Consider the following 10723-nt stretch of genomic DNA (forward strand, 5'->3'; position numbering starts at 1 on the left):
TCAAACTTTTTAAATTGTTAGTAATATTTGATCATATTGGGTGAAATTTTGAGTATTTGTATTTATTGATTAGTATGTATAGTTGTATCATTGATTTTAACATTATTATATGTTGAGTTACGAGCATGAATTTGGATCAAATATGGATTTCATGATGAATGGGTTGATGAATATGATTATGATATGAGGTTGGACAAGGGTCTCACGAAGAGACTATGTGGCTATAATTAATTAGTGTACATGTTAATGTTGGGAGTCTTGATGTGGGGGTTATCTTGATGCTCTAATAATCATTCAATCTTAAGTAGAGAAGGACAAGTTATATGGTGAGAGTGGTAGGAGGTCCTAGTCTATGTGCTAGTTTTGAACATAAATGTTAACGACCTAAGCTTGTGGATGACATGGTGTATTGTATTGGAAGTGTATTTGTAAAGAGCAATGGAGGCCACCACAAATGCACAACTTCCCGTGATTTCGCATAAACGTTTTATCCGGATGGTTGATTATGGTATGATTATTGCATGATGAGATGAGTCTGTCTAGTATGATGGAATGATCAAGTTTAGTATGATTATTGTATGATTGTATGAATGAGTCTAGCATGATTATTGCATGATAATATAATTATTGATATGTGTAAATATTTATGAATATTTTATGAATGATCTTGTGTATGTTAGCTCACCCTTATATGTTTGTGTTTGTGTTGGTATTTTTGTTTGTGCGATGATGGTATAACGTGTTTGTTATACAGGAGTAAATGAGAGAGTAACATCTGATCTAGTGCAAGTGAAGAGAGAAGCAAAGGAATAGTGGAGAAGAATTCTAGTCATTTTATGAGTGTTTTATTTAAAATTTAAAATATGTATATTCCATGTTAACTCCCTTCTATTTTCTTATGGATAACTGTAATAATGACACAATATGTTATCTATGAAATATTAAGTGTGGGATAAATGAGATGTTACATTAGTGGTATTAGAGCGGTTCATCCTTAGGATGACCTGAGGGTTGTGGGTTTGTTATACTTGAAGTTGAGAGAAAATGAAAAGTCTTATATTTTTTATGTTGAAGTATAATGTCTTATAGGGACTCAAGATATCTAGAACCTCTAGCTCAATCAATTGCCACAAAACTGCACATAACTGAAAGTCTAATTTCTGCCACTGGGATTTTTCTTCATCTGGGACCATAGAAATCTCTTGTTCAAGGTGATTATGGTGTCCTTGACTAAGAAACCACAATTCCACAACAAAGGACCATGATAAATAATTTTTCCAATTCATTTTTGCAGATGTAATGATAGAGGTAATAGATAAAGAGGAATTACTTCAAGTAAAAGAAGCCATTTTAAAACTGTGAGAAGAAATGAGACTTAGGGTTTCAAAAACGTGAGGGAGAAAACCCTAGGTATGAGCCCAAGCCAACGAAACGGAGAAACAGGAACCAAAACACACTCAAGAAGCCCCGACAAGACTATTTGTAGTGACGCGGTGTAACTTCGGCATCGTGAAGGCGACGCGTGCAGAACATGCGATCGAGACTAGCCAAAAAGAAGCGGCGCATGGCAGCTGGTGCGGAGGCTTCGGAGGACAGGACCACCAGGGTTGGGTTGCGCTTCTCAAGGCATACATAACCCTTGACTTCGCCGAAGAAAGCAACGTTGGGCGACAATGGTGGCGGACTGGCCGAAAAGAAGTGGCGCGTGGTGTCTAGTGCAGAGGCTTCGGAGGACGGGACCACTAGGGTTGGGTTGTGCTTCTCAAGGCACACCTAACCCTTGACTTCGCCGGAGAACGCAATGTTGGGTGGCGGCGGCGGCAGACAACAACAACAACGACGACGGATAGCGGAGTGAACGACGAAAATGACAAAGAGACGATGCCGTCGACGATAGATGAAGAAGACAAGGGTCTGGCTCTGGATACCAACTGGAAGTTGAGAGAAAATGAAAAGTCTTATATTTTTTTAGGTTTAATACATTATTTGGTCCCTTCTTTTGGGGGTTTTGTTCAAAATGATCCCACCTTTGGAAAAAGTTCACTAAGGTCCCATATTTCATTAAAAAATGTTCAATGTGGTCCTTTTGACAGACGACGTTAAATTATTAACGGTGCAGATGCTAACGTGGCAAACTTTTAGTGAGCTGTTTAAAAGTTATCTTACGTGGCATCTCCACCACCGCAACAACTCCTTCTTCGATCTTCACTTGCCACAACCTCTGCGTCAACGCCGGCAGCATCTCCTCCAATCGCTGTCAGCACCAGCCTTCGCCCAAGCCGCAGTCTCTATCACACTCAGCAGCCACCATGAGCGTCTCTGTGGGAACCTTAAATCTATGCATTTAATTTCAAATATAGCCACAGTCCACACATACATTCAGAAACAGTAACAATGTATTATGTATAGTGACTCACATTATTTCCTTGGGACTCCACAGAATAGCATAGTGATGAAAATCTTTGGTAGGATCAAACCAGAGATGGAACTTCATCTCTCTGCCTATAATTCTCCCATCTCCACTCCCTCTTATATAAACATTCGTCTGCAAAGTGTAAGGCTTTCCAAATGTTGTCCTAAGAAACTCGATGTCCACTTCATCATGGAAATCAGGATGTGCTTCTTTAATAGTTGGATATCATATCATTGATTCAATTATACCATGCATTTTTCACAGCTTTAGGTTAGTGTAACTTTCTTTTTTCCCACAGGAACTACTTTTTCACACCTCATCTATTTATGACACAAAATCTGTAAGCTAGGTTGGAAAGCTTGAAATAGGTGATGGGATCCAGAAGGGGTAGATGGATGTGCCTTAAATGTGGCTCTTTATTTTGTGTTGCATGGCTTTCACATTCAAACTAGAACCTAGGCTTGTGTCTGTAGGCTTTAAATAGGGACAAGTACTAACCATACCGAATTTAACTTCAATTGCCCTCANATGTTTTTTTTTTNGGTACACTCACTGCTCTGCTANTAACTCAGAATTTGTTAACTATGCCATTATAAATCCAAATATACAGATAAGTAGACTGAGAGGAAGATCATGTTGTATGAGTGAATTTAGATAATCAAAACAAAAGTGACCATGTTAAAGAAATCTGTGGTGAGCCAATAATTTGACATTGAATTTTGTCTGCTAATGGAAGCAGAAGGTTCGAACCTCTTTTCGAATTGATCTTGTGAATCAGTGCCCCATGAATCCAACTACAATTTAAGTATGAGGTGTTGAAGTACATGAACTTGAGGCATGCATGGTTCCCTTGAAAAAACCCACAAAATCACAAAACACGGAGGTACTATTATTGAGCAAAAGTCTTGTTATACACATGACTTCAAGAATTGGTAGAAATAATAATAACCCCACAAAATATATTTGAAAGTAACAGCAGGTAGTGCAGTCTCAAGCAAGCAAATAATTAATGTGCTGCATAATGGGGACTTGTGCTTCCACAATTTTCAATTTTTAAAGCCCAAATCACACCAATGGCCAAAGCACAATACCATCTTTTCCTCTATCTGCTAATTCTCGTCATCGCCATCGAACACCCCAATTCCCGTTTCCTCTTTGAACCATCATCATCATCTTCTTTGTTAACCACAGTAGCGGAATGATACTAGCCACCGAGACTGCCTCCGTTCAACTCCACCATCGTGCCACCGACGACACAGAGCCAAGAAGTCACTTTCACAATAGCAAAGAACGCAAAAATGGAGTTATCAAATTGGGGTTAGGGGTTTTTTTTTTTAAATTTAACCTATTTTTAATTATTTCAGACTACCACGTAAGCTTTGTTTCAAACAGTTCACTAATGTTCTGCCACGTTAGCATTGCACCGTTACAATTTTAACGCCGTCTGCCAAAAGGACGACATTGAACAATTTTTAATGAAATATAAGACCTTAGTGATCTTTTTCAAAAGGTGGGATCATTTTGAACCAAAACCCCAAAAAAAAGGACCAAATGATGTATTAAACCTATTTTTTATTAAGAAAATCTGATACAACTTACTAATGTATTTATAGAAGACAGTAGTTATGAAAGATAAAAGGGTGGGAAGCCCCTAACAAAACCCTAACATAAATATTAATAATAAAATAAAGACATTATACTTCAACAATAGTATTAATGATAGTTCAATGTGTGAACAGAGTAATGACACCTAGATCACCAATCCCTTCAACCTCTGACATGACTAGCTTGACAAGGGCTTTAGAATCCATTGCATCGGCTCTTCAACAGTAGGTGCTGCATTAATCCAACAACACAAGATAGTTCTACAAGAATTGAAAGTGGCTACACCATTGCCTCTTCAGGCTACACCCAGAAAAGAAAAAAAACAAAACTAAACAGATTTCCCCAATCTAATTATAAATCTTTTCCACTAAAGCAAAGTTCCAGCAACCTTCACCAAAGCCAAGCCGAGTTTTCACAATCTACACCATCCTCATTGCCTCTAGAAACCATACACGGTCCTAGGCAAAAGAAGAAAACAGAGAACACCATAGAATGAAACCAATAGATACCAGTGCTCCCTTTGCAGAACCCAAACCTGCAAACTGATATCCTTCACACACAACCCCGATTTATCTCCCGGTGTAAGCTCGCAGCGGCCAGCCTTGTGAGAAGCAGCGGCGACGTCCAGCATCGTTGGCGACGACAACCTCGAGCTCGAAAAAGAGGGAAAGGGTTTCCCTGCTTGCGAGCGAAGAAGGAAAGAGGACGTTGACGTGGTGACCGCGGCAACCCGGGCTATGACCGGTGACGCTGGTGGCGCTCTGGCAGTGCGGTGGCCGAGCTCGCCCAAGATGCGATTCACGAAGGAGAAAACTATCTCTCTCGCGCACGATGAGCGGTAGAAGAAGGGAGCTTGGTGTCGTGGCCTGCGACGGCTCCGACAGCGGGCGTAGGCACTGGCAACACCATGGACAACGACTCGTGGTGGCCGGTTGGGTAGGGACTGGGGCGGAGTGAGTGCGTGAGTGGCAGAAGTGAGTGCCCCCAGGTTTTCTTTGCTTACATTGTGTTCACTTGAGGTTACTTTCCTGTAGCAGAGTGTTAGAGGGCGATGAATTACGCATAAATTTGTGTTCACTTGAAGGCAACAGCGAGCGATGAATTGAAGGTATTAGCGAGATTCAGCTACTGTAGCATCACTCGCATAAATGCGAAGATTTGGAGGCTTCAACCATGATTTCTCAAAAATGCCCTTTTCCATTTCAAATAATACCCATATGCCATAAACTATAAAATATAAGAAATAGAAGTCTGGTTGCATTGCAGACTTACTTTTACTGTGTACTCACGAGCTCTATTGCATTCACGACCTGCACTGTGACGACGAATAATGAAGATTCCTGAACGTTGCTTCATTCAGCCATGACACAGTGTAGATTCGTCCTTCACAGCCAGCGTTGCACACAGAAAAGATTCCTTTCTGCTCCATTGACAATACAACTCACTGAGACATAACTAAGCTTTTTGACCGAAGATGTATTAATATGGTGTGTGGTTGGTATCTGGTTGTTGTGTTCGTTCATCCAGAAGAAGAAGAACATTGTGTGTTGTGTGCATGCGTTGAGTGCGGAAGAGAAGAAGGAAGAGAGAGCTCGCTGGAATAGGTGTGAAGAAGAGAAAGGTGAGCTGAGGTGAGGATCTTCTTCTTCTTCTTCTTCTTCTTCTTCTTCTTCTTCTTCTTCTTCTTCTTCTTCTTCTTCTTCTTCTTCTTCTTCTTCTTCTTCTAGGTGAGTATACCAGTTCAATGCCACTCCAACCAGACTATCTTGGAAAAAGTGGATAAGCAACTTTTCATCATAAGCGTACGCAACCATCTTTCTATAATACATGGTTAGGTGGCTTTTTGGGCATGAATTGCCCTTGTACTTCTCAAATTCTGGTGTTTTAAACTTATGCTGTAATTTCACACCAGGAGCCAAGCTCAGCCTTGCAACATTACCAAACCCATAACTTTCGACTCCTTCAATAATCCTCAATCTCTCTTCGAGGATTAGTCTGGTTGACGCTACTATTACACCATGCAACGCAGTGTGCGGTGCAACCTTGGTTGAAGAGTCCTCTTCAACAACCATGTGTGGCATTGCAGTTACTCGCGTTCCTTAGACTGTGTTTGTCTCATTCATCCCTGTACTCGCCATGGGAGCTGACACTGAGACAGGTCCTTGAGTGCCAATTGACGGTACATTAACAGTTGTCGGAAAGGAGAATGAAGCATGTTCTGCTTCTTAGTAATCTCCTATAGGAGGTCTGGGAAAGGGACTGATTGGCTTACACGTTGAACATCGGGGGATAAAAGTGGGCATTCGCCTCAACTTGTGCAGATGAAGACTTTCCAGTAGTCTTTAAGGATTCGAGGGTTGCCAAGATCTGGCCGACCTCATCTTTCAACTGGCTGACATCAGCTTTGATGGATTCATGCAACTCCTCCCAACTTTCCATGACTCTTGATTTGGCCCGAGTCCTGTAGGGATCTCGTGAAAAATTGGCCGTTGTTTTTCTCACTTATACTGTTTTATTATTTTGATCCATTTAAATTAGATAAAAATGAAAAATGCAAAACAAAAGGAAACATGATGCATGCTAGTGGTAGGTGGAAATCACAGGATTGCGGTGACATTACTGATGGAAATTAACACAAGTCGATACCAAAGGAACATCCCACATCTTTCATTTAAAGAAAATTCAATTCATTACATTACCAAAGGAACAAAATATAAGTATCTCATATATACACCATTCCCACGTGCGGGTAATGAAGGATTTCATTTCGCCTACCAACCATTTACAGTGATTAATAAAAAGTTTAATAAAAAGAATTTCTTCATAGGCCTAGGCTTTTTCCTCTTTAGCATTCTTTATATCGACAAAATCATTGCGCGCACTTTGCAGTTCTTTTTCCAGCCTAACATTTTTCTCCCTTAGTTTTTACATCTCCGCCTTCAACTGTTTCATCTCTTCACTCTCTAAGTCTTGGGATGACCCTTCATTAGCAGGCTGATCACTGATTGGCTTGAAAGGGAGTTTGACTTCCTTTACCCTTTCTAGAATCCATGTATGATAACTAAATTTACTGTCAATCACTCTCTTCCTTTGATCCTTTTCTTCCCGCACAACACTTTCCCAAACGCTTCTAACTTTCCTTAACATTTCAGTGAAATGCCCGTCCTCATAGTAGATGAATAAGGTAGCCAGATAGTCCGGTGAAAGCGCCCCTTTCCTAGGATGCCCGAATTACCTTTGAACCAAAATAGGGTTGTAATTTATACAATATCGGGCACCTATGAGAGGTACATTGGGAAAGCCGCCACAATGTTGGATAAAGGGTTTAATCCCAAGCCAAGGAAGACGCCACTTTACATTTCCTGCACTCAACCCTACAAAGAATTGGGCCCACTCATTTCCTCCTTTGTCTTTAAGCCCTTGGTGTGACAGATCTTCCATCAAACTCCTAGCGTCAATCGCCCCTTTAAATACACGCATAATCATCCACGCATACAGCGCCGCCAAACAACAAAGAAGTTTCTTTCCCTTTCTCTCATGGCAAAAGCTCATGGTCCCATAAACATCTGCAAGGACTACTGTCACAGGATTCTCTGATCTTGTCTTTCTTGCCATGGAGACATTTGTTGCAGTATAATCCACAAATTCTTCTATCTTGGAAAACAAAACGACGCCATACACAGAAAGGGCTAACACATTCGAGAAAGTCTCTCACTCTTCCTTATCAACTAGGTGATGCAAGTACTGCTCCAGATATCCTTGTGTTAATCCGCGCACTTGATTCCTCATCACCATCCTGTCCTGAAGTTCTTTGGGATGTAATTTCATGATGGCGACAATGGTAGGGATAGAGGCGTGGTGTTCCAAATGCTGATATGGAGTGGTACCTTCTAGTGGTATACCTAAGATGTGCTCAAACTCTTCTATAGTCGGCGCTAGTTGGAAGTCTTGAAAGGTGAAGCATCTTAGCGGAGAGTCGTAATATTGTTCAAGGGTTGTGATAGCTGGCAACTGTACTTCCACTTCCATTAGACCCAACAGATTTCCATACTTCTTCTTGAAGGTTTCTCTCTTTATGGTCTTGAGTCTTTTGCCTAAGTTTATCAGCCCAGTCAAATTTCCACCATAGGTCCTTAGGCGAGGTTTCTTTCTTAAAAAGGCATAGTCGGTTTGTTGTGTAGCATCAGATCTTGTATCAACTTCCATCTTGTATGAAATCAAGTGAGTACCTGTGATTTCCCCTAAAACCAACACATTACCAAACGATGAATGAACACGATGCATGATAACGAAGTAAAACAACATGACTAACAAAAATACATGCATAGTATGAAAATCCAATGTCATTATTTTCATAAAGAACAAACAGCGTGAGAATTACAGGAATACACATTTCTCCCTTTGTATGCCAAAGCATTGAACTTGTATTAGGGCATAAAGGGAGAAATGTGTATTCCTGTAATTCTCATGCTATTTGTTCTTTTTGAAAATAATAACATTGCATTTTCATACTATGCATGCATTTTTGATAGTCATGTTGTTTTACTTCGTTATACTATCATGCATCACAGGTATTCACTTAATTTCATACGAGATGGAAGTTGATACAAGATCCGATGCTACACAATAGATCGAATCTACCGCTTTAAGAAAGAAACCTCGCCTAAGGACCTATGGTGGAAATTTGACTGGGCTAATAAATTTAGGCAAAAGACTCAAGACCATAAAGAGAGAAACCTTCAAGAAGAACTATGGAAATCTGTTGGGTCTAATGGAAGTGGAAGTACAGTTGCCAGCTATCACAACCCTTGCATAATATTACGACTCTCCGGTAAGATGCTTCACCTTTCAAGACTTCCAATTGGCGCCGACTATAGAAGAGTTTGAGCACATCTTAGGTTTACCACTTGAAGGTACCACTCCATATCAGCATTTGGAACACCACGTCTCTATCCCTACCATTGTCGCTATCATGAAATTACATCCCAAAGAACTTCAGGACAGAATAGTGATGAGGAATCAAGTGCGCAGATTGACACAAGGATATCTGCAGCAGTACTTGCATCACCTAGCTGATAAGGAAGAGTGAGAGACTTTCATGAATGTGTTAGCCCTTTCCGTGTATGGCGTCGTTTTGTTTCCCAAGATAGAAGAATTTGTGGATTATACCGCAACAAATGTCTCCATGGCAAGAAAGACAAGATCAGAGAATCTATTGACAGTAGTCCTTGCAGATGTTTATGGGACCATGAGTGATGAGTGCATATTTATGTCCACATTTATGCTTTAAAATTAAAATTTTTGATAGAATATTTGTGCTTAAATGATTGATTTGTAGAGGATTTGTAATTATTGGATTTAGTGTGTTTGGAAATAAAAAGGGCTTAAAAAGTGATTTTAATTGCATAAATTATTTTTGGATGTTCTAATATTTATTTGTGCAGCTGAAATTAGAGTTTTATTGGTCCAAATTGCAATTTAAAGCCCAAAATCAGATTTTATTTGATAAATAATGTACAGATGGGCCAAACAGTCAGTTTTTACCCTTGCACCCCCAGATTTCCCTACATGCACCTCTCTCTTCTAAACCAGGCCAATACTGAAGCCCAACAGTAACCCTTTTCTCCTACACCTCCTAAATTTTCCTACCCATACCCCTCCTATCACTAAGTAAGTCAGATTGCCTAAAATGGTGCCACATGGCAGTCCACAAATAATAGATCCAACCATCCAGATGATGCCACATCACTAATCCCTGCACTCACCAAATAACCACTCAAAAGCTGCCACATCAGCCCCCATGCCACATCATCATCTTCAACCCTTTTCCAGAAACCCTAATTTCAAAACAGAAACCCTAGCCGTCGCAGGGGCCGCCGCTGCTACCACCTTGCCGCCGACCACCCATCGCGTCGACGTCCTCTCCAACATCGCGCAACCATTTTCGTAGCTAGCAGCACCATCTTCTTCCTCCGCCGCCGTAGGAACGACCATCACAGCGCCTCCTCCATGGCCACCACGCTTCGACCACCATCTTCTTCTTCGCAAAGCTCCGATTACCAGAAACACATCTCGCGAGACCTCCACAATCCACCATCTTCTTCCTCGCGAGCAAGCCACCGTGAAGACATCACCATCAACATGCCCCTGCAAACAGATCTCAGACTCGAACCATCTTCCTCGCTTAACCAAGAATCTCGACAGAAGCCTTGCGATGTTTAAACCTCCATTGCCGCCATCATCACCGTCACAGGAACGACACAATCTTCTCCTTCGAACCTGCACTCAGAAAAACCAACCCAAAACCCCAAATCACCCAGATCAACCCCAACACAGAAATTGCCATCATCCACGCCTTGCCGTCATCACTCAACAAGTTCGTCTTCGCATCACCATAGTCTCACTTCGTCCACTACCACGCCGCCAGTGACCACCGTCGCCAACATCGCAATCTCCACGCGCCACCGCCACCTGCATCAAAATCAGAGCTGTAAACAAACCCAGAAACAGAAGAGAGCCATCTCTATTCGAAAAGTTTGGTGCGAGAAGCGAGAGAGCATTCTTCCTTCAAGCGGCGCAGGCAGAGGCAGAATGGAGCCTCCCAAATCCCTCTACCCCAATTGCAAAACCCTAATTCTGGGTAAGGAAGGGAACAGACACGTGGCGGGCTCGCATTGGAGTTCCATTCTGGTCAAAGCTGGTCAA

Source organism: Vigna radiata, chromosome 8 (assembly GCF_000741045.1).
Source record: "Vigna radiata var. radiata cultivar VC1973A chromosome 8, Vradiata_ver6, whole genome shotgun sequence".
NCBI classification, from domain to species: domain Eukaryota; kingdom Viridiplantae; phylum Streptophyta; class Magnoliopsida; order Fabales; family Fabaceae; genus Vigna; species Vigna radiata.